This window comes from Sciurus carolinensis, chromosome 5 (assembly GCF_902686445.1).
Source record: "Sciurus carolinensis chromosome 5, mSciCar1.2, whole genome shotgun sequence".
Lineage (NCBI taxonomy): Eukaryota > Metazoa > Chordata > Mammalia > Rodentia > Sciuridae > Sciurus > Sciurus carolinensis.
The window spans coordinates 91,795,792-91,806,464 of NC_062217.1; positions in this window are offsets into that span (position 1 = coordinate 91,795,792).

A 10,673-nucleotide genomic window follows, 5' to 3' on the forward strand; every position below is an offset into this window, starting at 1 on the left:
TTGATGAAATGGAAAAACTATGTAGAAAATACAACTTGCCAAAAGCAACAATAGATAAAATAGGAAATCTAAATATATTCATATGTACCTTTGAAAATTGAATTAGTCATAAAAATTCCCTCTAAGAAATTTGAGTCTAGATAGATTCACTGATAAATTCTGTCAAACATACAAAAAAAATTTTACTCAAACTTTTATAGAAAATGAATGTGAGAACACTTACCAAGTGTTGAGGTCAGTGTAACCCTGATACCAAAACCAAAGAAAAGCATTACAAGAGAAGGAAACTACCATGTCCCTTCTAACACACACACAAAATTCTTAACAAAACCAAAGGAAATTAATCCAACAATATATAAAAAATATAACCAACCACAATCAATGTGGTTCTACTCTGGGAATTTGGATTTGTTAATATTTAAAAATTAATCCATGTAATTCATCACATTAACAGAATAAAAGAACATTATTCTGACAGATTCAGGGAAACCTCTGACAAAATTCAACTGTCACTTATGATTTGAAATTGGACTCTCAGCAAAATAGAAACAGTAGGTAAGGACATCAAAAGGGCTAATGAAAAAGGGCTAATGTTATATTTAATGGTGAAATGTATCTGTTCTTGTTAATTCTAGTCAACACTGTTCAGGAGAACCTATCATGAACAATAAGGCAGTTAAAATAAATATTTAGCAAAAAGAATGGATAAAAAAGGAAACTATAACGATTCATTATTATTCATGATAGTAAATGGATATTGCTTAAAAACTAGAAGAACAGATATAGTTTTTATGGAGAGTAATTTGGGATACCTATCAAAATTTAAATGTGCAGATAATTTGACTGTATTTACTTATTTATTTTTATTTTTAAAATTGATGTATAAAAATGGTACAGATTTATGGAGTATTATGTGATGTTTCAATAAAAATTCCATGTCTAAAAGTTTTTCTCAGAGATATACTTGGCACACATGGGAAATGATGTACAAGAATATCATTGTTCTTTCTCTAACTTCAGCTCTTTAAATCTAGCAAATGTTTGGAAGCAAGCTAAATATTCATTGCCATGGAACCGTCTAAAATATATTAGGAGATAATCTGCAGCTGTAAAAAAAAAATAGCAATAGGCATCTCAATGTGTTCTGATATGGAACAATCTGAGAGACATTTTTATAGTTTAAAAAAATCCAGTTGAAAAATAGTGAATAGATTCTGGCTCACTTCTCATTGAACTATGCACATCTAGTCCAATTTCACATCAAGACTCTCTAAGATCTTCGGTAGAAACATATTCTCTCTCCGTCCCTGCTCTCTTCCCCATATATTGTAATGCATACCTAAAAGATGAATGAATGAATTAATGCTATAAATCCCATTTTATTCCTTCTCCCACAGAGTTCTGAAATGTTTCTGCTTCATTGTTCACAGTCAACCAGCAACTATACTTTATGTACTTCACAGCTCACGGCAACCAATGTTGTGCAAAGGTAGTGTGACCACTAGCCAAAGGGCAAGATGCCCTTCTGTTTTTGGCTTAAGTATGACATGGAAATGTGATGTCCTATATAACATTTCTTTTCTGTGCTTTTGTTCATGCATCTGCTCAATGGGTAAAACGACACCCCAGGGAGAAAATATAGAATCCAGTGAATTTTTTTCTTAAATTTCTGATTTCAGATTATGTGCTAAGTACTTTTTTTTCTTTTATTTATCTCTTAGTTTTTAACAGACTGCATTTTGATTCATTGTACACAAATGGGGTACATCATTTCGTTTCTATGGTTGTACACGATGTAGATTCATACCATTCGTGTACAATTCAGAATGCTCTTTGAAGAAACAAAGTACCACTTCTCAGTTTGTTGGGCTGATTAAACCACCTTTTAAATTAATATTTGTTTTCTTTATTGCTTAGGGTTTCATTGTAAACCACAAGTGAAACAACTCTTTGCATTGAAAATTCACCCCGTATTCATTCCAATAAAACCAGTACCTGGATGCATTGACTGTTTACTACTGTTAGGTGAAATGTTGGGCTCGTTACGATGGGAATGTCAAGGTAAGTGAGGAAGACATAAGCTCAGTTCACAGAAAAACTTCTAGTAAGAGAAAGGCTCATGACCTAAATAAAGGCAGAATCTGAGAGCTGTAAGAGCAGTTAAAGGTACAGGAAACCTCCACTACTAATGTGAAGAGAAGGACTTGAATTCCATTGAGGGGAAGTTCAGACAATGGAGGACCTGAGCTCAGCCTCACAGTCAGACAGGCTTCAGGAGGGCAGCTGAGTATCCGGGCAAAGGGAACATATCACAAAAGAAAATCATGAAGTGTATTCAGGATCTGGTACTTGGAACATATTGTTGTTGTTGTTGTTATTATTATTATTATTTTGGCACCAGGGATTAAACTCAGGGATATTTAACCACTGATCCACCTTCCCAGTCCATTTTTAAATTTTATCTGTTTTTTTGAGATATGGTCTTGCCAAGTTGCTTAGGGTCTCACTAAGTTGCTGAGGCCAGTCTTGAACTTGTGATCCTCCTACCTCAGTCTCCCAAGATGCTGAGATTACAGGCATGCACCACTGTGCCCAACACGTTGAAGACTTGAATAGATGGTCAGGGTTTGTGTAGGAGAGAACTGAAAGATAAAGATAAAATGGACAGGGTTTTAGGTGGAGACTTCTTTCAACTTTGTGAAAAGCACTTAATTAGATCTATGACATACAAAACTAGGAGAAAGAGGCTCAGCAAAGATTCCCAATGATGAACCATCTTTGTTGTGTTTTCTTCCATGCCACCAGTAAGTTTAAGCACCAAAAGGGAGAGAAAATAAAATACTTCTTGTGATCCTCATTGTGTACAGTTGGCGTTCAACAAGTGTTTGTCAAATAAACCATTAGAGAAATAGAAACAAAAATTGCGAGTCAGAGATCTGCTCCTTAGTGTCATACTGTGTCACTGAACAAGCTGTCACCACTGGAATCCAGAGTTCTCCCAAAAGTGGGCAAAGAAAGGATGAGTGGCAGAGTCAATTTTAAAGGGAGAAGTTTGATTATAACATATTGTCTTCAAATACAGTACTGCAGAAGAAGGGTCTATGTTTGAGAGGAAATACATTGAGCATCCTGGAGCTTTCAGGATGCTTTGCCGATGTCACTTCAGAAGTTGGACTTGAACAGGAGGAGGCCAGAGGAGCTCCATGCTGTCCTGTTCTCCATATCCTGGTTAAAAGGAAGCAAATGACTGATTGCTTCATAGAATACAGTCATCCTTCATATCTTTGGGGGATTGTTCCAGGATCCCCGCAGATACCAAAAATCTGCAGATGTTCAAGCTGTTTATAGGAAGTAGTATAGTGTTTGTATATAACCTACATCTTCCCATATGCTTTAAATCATCTCTAGATTACTTATAATATCCAATACAAGGTAAATATTATGCATATAGTTGTTCACTGTATTTTTAGGGAACAATAAAAAAATTCATGTATGTTCAGTCCAAAGCATACAGATATTGATGCCTGATTATACTATTTTTCCCAGTTATAATAACCACTTTAGTATCTTTCATATCACTAGAGCTTTGTGGCTTTTAAAAGTTCTTTTGTAACATTATTTCATGAATTTTCATGATCTACTATTTGTAGTAGCAAGGGGAAGAATTGTTTTCACTTGGTTTGACCATAAAGAAGTTGAGGTCTAAAGGAATTTCATGGTTTTTCTAAAATACAGTTGCCAAATGGAGAAGGTGAGATTCATCTTAGGTTTTTATTTATTTAATAGTCAAAAAAATCTAAGTATCTTCTACATTAAAGGCATTTATAAGAGGCTGGATATGCTGCATTTCCTGATTCAAAGCCTCAGAGTCCAGTGGGAAGATTCTAGTTCATGCAACTGGAGGACAGAAGTAATGTGTCGGATATTTCCAGACATACATGCATAAAAATATTAGATAAAAAAATAAAGTTTTTTCCAGACACATAGCTGAGCTTTGTGAAAGAAAGAAAAATCCCCGTATGCCAGGAATAAAAAATAACCTAAAACTAGAAAAGTAAACTTGTGGTCAGATGTTTTATTTGATAGGAAAGTGAAATCTGGATGCAGGTTCTAGCAGCTAAAGATGGGAATCATATGCCTTTGCAGGATGGAAGATAGGGTGGAACATCTGCAGAAAGCTGAAACCTGGGGTGGAGATGTTCCACCCAAAGTCTGAAATCTGAAAAGGCTGTTGTCCTTCCATAAAGGGAAAATCATAGCATAGAAGTGATAAGGAAGCCCATTGTCAGCCTAGATCTCTCAGAGGTAAAAAAGAAAAAAAAACCAAACATGTATCCTATATGGTATCAAAATATCAGAACTGTACCATGTACAGGAGTGGCATAGAGTTCAAGTGCATGGTATGGGAATTCCTAAGAAATGAGCATGAAACCAGACCTGGGCAGGTGCCCTGCAGTAGTGAAAGCCAAGCCACCCTTACAAAACTTTCCACAGTGCAGGGTGCCTGGAGAATCCATAGATAAAGAAATCCTTTACAAGATGAACTTTAAAACATAATTATGAATTCCCCAAAACCTGTCAGCTATGAGTAAGAATCAGCAGATACAAACACCAAAGAAATAGTACACATGACCTTGAAAGAGCTGAATACCCAAATGAAAATAAAAGCAAGCATATTTCAATGCATTAAAGAGATGAAGAAAGGACTGGAAGTCTAAATGGAGTAATAAACTGTATGTAGAAAAACAAAACAAATAACTGAAAATTAAGCAAACTGATTTTCCAGAAATAAAAATCTGGTAATCAAGATAAATGAAAAGATAATGTACCAACAGGCTGGACTTAACTCAAGAAAGAATGAATGTTGGTTGATTGAATGAGGAAACTATCCAGAGATAGAAAACAGGAACCAACATGTTAGACATATGGAGTAGACAATAAGAATATCCAAAGCACACCTAATGCGAGTTCTGAGCATAGACAAAAGCAAGGATGTGGGAGGGGCTTTATGAAAGTTGCTGTACCTGAGAACTTCCCTGACATCATAAATCCTTAGTTGACTTTGTATCCCAAGTCTTGAGAATAGCGAACACAAATCCAAAAATAGCACCATGGTAGTAGTACCACAGAACACTACAAACTAGCAGATATGAAGAGGAGACAGATGGTTAAAGGATGAAGGTAATGAGTTGCATGGTTGACCCACAAAGGAAGGAGAGAGCAACCTCCAGGGGACGTCAGAAACAAGCTGTATTAGTCAGGTTTCTGTTACTATAACAAAATGACTGAGATGATTAACTTAAAACACATAACATTTATTATAACTCAGGGTTCTGGAGGTTCCAGGACAAGATCAGGTGCACCCATTGTTTGGGGGTTCTGGCAAGAATGGCACATCACGGTGAGAGCATGTGGCAGAGCACTGTGCTTACATCGTGAACCAGGAAGCAGAGGGAAGAGAGAGGAACAGGAAGAGAATGAGGTCCTATGGTCCCCTTTGAGGGCAAACTTCCAGTGACCTAAGGACCTCTCGCTAGGCCCCACCTCCTAAAGGTTCCACTACATCGCACAAGTGCTGCCCCTAGGGAAGAAGTCTTTGACACATGGACCTTTAGGGGATGCTCATCCAAGCTGAAGTCCAGGCTCAGCGAGATGGCCACTGAAGAAGCACAAGGGAGAAATGTGGGAAGCAAATTGAGCAGGGAGTTGGGCATGGAAGTGGGATGAGCATGATAGGCTTACAGGAAATGCAAGCTGTTGGCATGGGTATGTGGGACGGAAGTGGCTCTGGCAGAAAAGAAAGCTGAAGGGGAAGGTGGGACCCACTGTGGGACATCATCTCTTCCTCTAAGTCAAGGAGAGTCACCAAGGATTTTAAGCAGAGCAAGGACAGGGTAACAACTCACATTTTAAAAGTACGCTGGCTGCTCTGTGGAGGACGGACAGGAAATGAATAAAGATGACAGAGGGGCATGAGGGAGAGAACAGTCACCACAATGGAAGATGAGGTGGATGCCAAGGTCAGAACACAGCCAGCAGCTAGGGGAGGTGGGTATGAAGTGAAGGAGCCAGGCCTGGAAGGGGCTGATGGACATGCAACATGTAGGATGCCGTGCGTGCGAGGAGAGGAACGGGGCTGAAGGATGACTTCCGTGTGGCTGGCTAGGGAACAGGATGCCTGGACCTCTGTACAGGCCACACAAGCTTCTAATCTTAACAGACATGGGTTTTATATGTTACTGCCTCATCACTATTTCATTACCTCTCTTTTTAATACCCAATGTCAAACATCATTGATTAACAATGATTAATTCACTATCATGAATCATTTTGAAAGAAAATCCATGTTTGGGGTTGGTGGTGAATATGATGTTCTTGGTAGGTAATATTACATAAACGGGTAGCAGCAGAATGTTTAAACTGTTTCTTTGCTATGTAGGGATGCCTCATTAAAAAGGAAAACTGTATTTCTTATAACTATGTAGATTCCTAGAACATGAAAACAATGGTATTTGAGGTGGAGGATTGTGAAGAAGATGATGTTTACAATCATAGCGATTTCTTAGCATCCTTAAGAGGAGTGACAAGGGAAGACACGACAGGATTTGACTGAAATCTCATCTACTCTTACAAGGAGATACTAGTTTGGCCCTGTTCATTCTCCCCTGGCTTCCTGCTGGGATCATGGCAGATGCTGGGTTCTTAATCCAGGAGTAAGAGGAAAAAATATTCTTTTAGCTGTGAGAAGTTGCAATGTCAGAGGTGGACAGCATCGCTGAACCCCCGTTATGTATTAGAGATTTTTCATATGGAAAGGAAATGAATTCAAAGACCATTATGAATTTAACTATTTTAAAAGTGAGGAAATGGGATTCAGAAAAGTACCTCGGCCAGAGCCCTGAGTAGAGAGAGATGCTTGAAGGCAGTAATGTGGAGTTCCTGCTATCACCTCACTGAGTTGAGTCCCCTGCCATTGGCAATGTGGTCTGTGCCCCTCCAGCCAGCCACCACTTCATGAGGGAACTAGTGTATATGGCCAGTGGAGCTCAGGGCAGGGGCCAGGCCTGGCTCCTCCATACCCTCGCTGTGTGGGCTCCAAAAATCAATCAACTTCTTGCTGCCTTGTCCTCCTCATCTGTGAAATAGGGATCAAATTACTTCACTGCAAATCTTTCTGCCCAACTGAAGTTTTGATGAGTAATCATATAAGGGAGGGGTGTGTCACCTCAGGGCAGACTCATTTATTATGGAACAGGTCCACCTTTCTTCTTTCCTCCACATTCTGCAAAAGACTTTAAAAAAAATAAAAGTAAAATAAGCTAAGGGGGAAATTTTCCAGAATTTCATTGCATAATATTTAATAATTCCAAACTAATTTAATCTAAAACCCTTTATCTTAGTTAATAATGTCAGATTACTCTGAGAAAAACTAACTTGGTTTTGGCACTGGCATAATTGCCAAGAGCTTAACCAGACTTAGTTCTTTTATTTCCTACATAAAAGGAATTATGTGCAAAGTGACATTTCAGATTACCATAGTTTCCAAACACCTATAGGGCTCTGAGGTTTAGTCATTTCTCTAGGGAGCATGTGGGGAATAACTTAAACAATTCCAAGCCAACTTCAGCTTGCTATGACATTTCCATATATTAGGACTGCATAAATTTGTATGTTTCTCTTAAAAACTAAGACTAAGAGTTAAGCACAGAGCAGTGTTACCAATCTTTAGAAATATTAACAAATACTCATAAGAGTCATTAGATTGAATACTTAGTCATTGTTCTATGTGGGACGAGGTAAATGCTGTCTTTCTGAGGTTAATTCAGAATCTACAGGGACATATATGCACATTTGTCTCTTTAGTATCTACAGGGGATTGGCTCTAAACCCTGGCCAGGATAACAAAATCTGAGGATTTTGATGTAATATTTACATATAATCCACACACATCCTCCTATGTACTTTAAATCATCTCTAAATTATTTATAATACTTAATATAATGTAAATGCTGTGACAGTAGTTGCACTGTTTAATTTAGGAAGAAAAAAATGTCTGTACATATTCCATACAGATGCTATTTTTTCCCAATATTTTCCATCCAGTCGACTGAATCTGTGGATGTAGAACTTATAAGACATTAGTTGTTGACCATAGACAGATCATATTAATCCAAGGTGGGCTGTACCCCAAGAACAAGCTGCTTTAAGAGGAAAACATGAGATTAGAATTTTGAGGGGAATTGTCTGCGAGTGATTTTTGTCTGAGGACCAATTTTTGCAAGTGGCATCTGAATCTTTCCTGGATACCACAGATTCTTTCAAACTTTTAACATACTTGATGGAAGTGTTGATTGTGCGCCAGAGCGGGTTGTGAAGACCAATAGGTACCAGACTTGCAGAAGACCCAGAAGCCTACAGATGGGATGATGAGTGGGGGCTGGGCAGGGGCACTCTCATGAAGAGGACAGCCAAGTCTCTGTGCTGGCAATACCATAACCAAAGTGAGAAGTGCTTCCAAGAGATCGCAAAAGTTTGAAGTTTTCTATGAAGCATCCTGATTTTTAAATATTGGTATTGATGGCAAAACCACAATACTTTTAGCACTGTTCACTGTTTGGGGCCAAATAAAGCTAGTTAGCTACCTCTGGATGTTATTCCTGTCCCCAAACGGTTGACTTCCATCAACTACTCTCATCATTGCTAACTGGTGACCATGAGGCCTCTGGGTAGAGATGCTGCACATGCATTTGAACAGGTGAGGACTCACTCGTGGTTCTTATATGCTGACATAGCTGCATCATTTCATAAAGAGAGAAATTCCATTTTTAAGTAAGAGAAGGCATTCTGATCTGAACATATTACTCAAGGGAACCAAACTCAAAATGAATATACTTCAGGAATCCAGTCAAACACTCTGCTGTGCAATATTTTTACTTTTTCCTTCTTCCTTCCACAGAAGCCCATAATGCATTATTTAAACTCTCAATCTGTCCATTCTAAGAACTTTTTCTTTAACAAAAGATAGAGAGAGGGAAGTTTGGAGTCATTATTATGTTATGGGACACAACTTAAGAACAGACCGATCACCACTGAGAAGTCCAAATTTGAGAGTCTTTATTAAGCTGGCCAGCTGACTGTCTCACACAATGCCCCCAAAAATAGTTATTGGGAGAACAGCCCCGACCACAGGGTTGTAGGGGTTCTTATACCAAAAATCACATTAATCATAAGTGTCTGTTGCTATGATTTGAAATTACACATTAACATCATGAGATCATCGACAGAGAGGGAAGTGGGTCAAAATGACCCTTACCTACGTACAAACTAAAGAATGGTTGCTAACATCCACACAATCACTGTTCACATGATACACTGTTTAGGAGCAATAGGAATCAAAAGAGAACAATTCTTTAATACATAGGAGTTGCCATTGTATATTATTAAACATGTCACATCAAGTAACTGATGATGGGCACAGAGGTGGGGTATTCCCATGGGAGAAGCTTATTTCCTACATAACATGGAGTCTCAGAGCAAAATGGAGTCTGTTTAGTCATTTCCCGTAGAGTCTGGCCTATAACATTCTCATGGAGCCAGATCTGTCAGCCCATCACAATTAGAAGATGGTTTCCTGTGCATTTCTGTTATCTTCCTGTGTGAACAAGCAGATAAAGACAAAAGGAACGGCAGAATCCTCCATCAGCAAGTCCATCAGTTCAGAATGAGACATATGTCTCCTAAACTGCAGTCCAACCCACTGTGGCAATCCTGGGATTCTGGTGGCCTTGGCTCACCATCTTTCAGTGACTATGCCTGCCAGAGTGGCCAAAGCAGACAATTATGCTGAAGGACATTGCACACATCCGCCAGCACCAGTTAGGCCAGCAACTATCTGTAATCTTGTGTTGGGGATGCAAAGAAGCAAAAGATTCAGCAATGTGATCAGGAAAAAATATCTTTTTTCATTCTGCTGCTTATTTAGGTACGCTGGGCAGAATACCCTTGGAGGTCATAGCACTTTCCCACAACTCACAAGCTAATAAACAGTAAATGCACTTGAAGGACTCTTACACATATTCCCAAAGGCAAGTCTAAGTGAGGCAGAGAAAAACAGAAGGCATTGCCTGTGCTTCCTTTGAGACTGGAAGACCACCCTGGTCTCATGGAAACACAGCTGGTCAAGGTCTCTGGATTATCCCCTGATGGGCATCTAAGTCAGAGGTGAGGAAGGGCAATTTGCAAGATGGCAGCAGTTTGATGTTAGCTATTCTGTCAAGGGAGAATATTTGCTGAATTGATGCTGTCTTTCTTTTTGAGTAACACCATTTACTGCCTTGAGAAGCTATGGGTGTAAAAGAGAGTTCAGAAATATTTCAAAGTAGTGATAGTTTATTTGGGTACAAGTGAAACCAGAATATATATTCATATTTGAGAACCACAAACCTGATTTGTTAGTCTTATTTTGAATTTGTCTGTGATTTGGGCACTCACTATATAACATTGCAACTGAATGTAGATATTGACAGAGACCTCTAAGAAACCTAGGCTATCCAAATATGTTCTAAGACTTAATGAGAGCTAATGGGGACTTAGACCAGCAGATGATCTAACCAGTTTCTCCAGGAAATAGATTTACTGAAAGGAGCTCTAGATAGTTGCTTATTCTCTGTGTT